General features: G+C 39.8%; 1 protein-coding gene across 1 annotated transcript in view; it reads right to left on the reverse strand.

Annotated features, from left to right (window-relative positions):
* Positions 1 to 321: 321 nt before the first annotated feature.
* LOC107592241 (coiled-coil domain-containing protein 136-like) overlaps positions 322 to 679 on the reverse strand; it is a 32,632-nt gene continuing 32,274 nt past the window's right edge. The window contains exon 9 of the mRNA XM_016281659.1: positions 322 to 397. The gene's annotated coding sequence lies outside the window, so the exon portion shown is untranslated. The remainder of the gene's footprint in view (positions 398 to 679) is intronic.

Below are 679 nucleotides of genomic sequence, written 5' to 3' on the forward strand. Positions count from 1 at the left end.
CTTGGAGTCGTCCTCCATTCTGACCATTTAAATACCCACAGCATGGCGTCAGTGTCTGTAGCACTGCTGGTCGAAACGGAAATGATTGTCTACAAAAGCAGAGCAAAGCAGTTGAAACGGCAAACAACCAGCATCACAATGCACACCAAAAAGCGCCAAGTTTGGAAGCGATGTGTTATAGTGTTCCCGTATGTCCCAGGTGAGTGATGGTTTTCAGTTCCCATTGGTGGATAAGTGTGGTCGGGGTGATAGAATTGTGTACCATGGGCAGAGTGGGATGATGAGGTCACTTCCTGTCCAGCACTCAGGCCAGAGCTCTGGTGAAACTGGGAATGAGAAGAACTGCTGCTGCTGCCACCGCAACAACCAACACCAGGTTCCAGTCTCCCTCACTCTCCTGAGGTCAATGAGAGGAAGAGAATGACATCAGAGGGCAAAGGTCAAGAGAAGCAATATTTAAATTTTTTAAATATTTTTACTCTTATTTATTCTTTGTTAATATTATAGTTATAGGACAGAACTTTGATACTAGCTGTTTAATAGTTATTGGACATATACATTTACTTTTTGATAATTTTTTATTTTTATTTTTACCTCTGAGATATACAGTAAATAAGGTCAAGAGAAGTCATAAAATTTTGATATTTTAATGATATAAAATTTTGATTGTACCTCTGAG

This window comes from Sinocyclocheilus grahami, unplaced genomic scaffold, assembly GCF_001515645.1.
Source record: "Sinocyclocheilus grahami isolate Dianchi unplaced genomic scaffold, SAMN03320097.WGS_v1.1 scaffold151.1, whole genome shotgun sequence".
Lineage (NCBI taxonomy): Eukaryota > Metazoa > Chordata > Actinopteri > Cypriniformes > Cyprinidae > Sinocyclocheilus > Sinocyclocheilus grahami.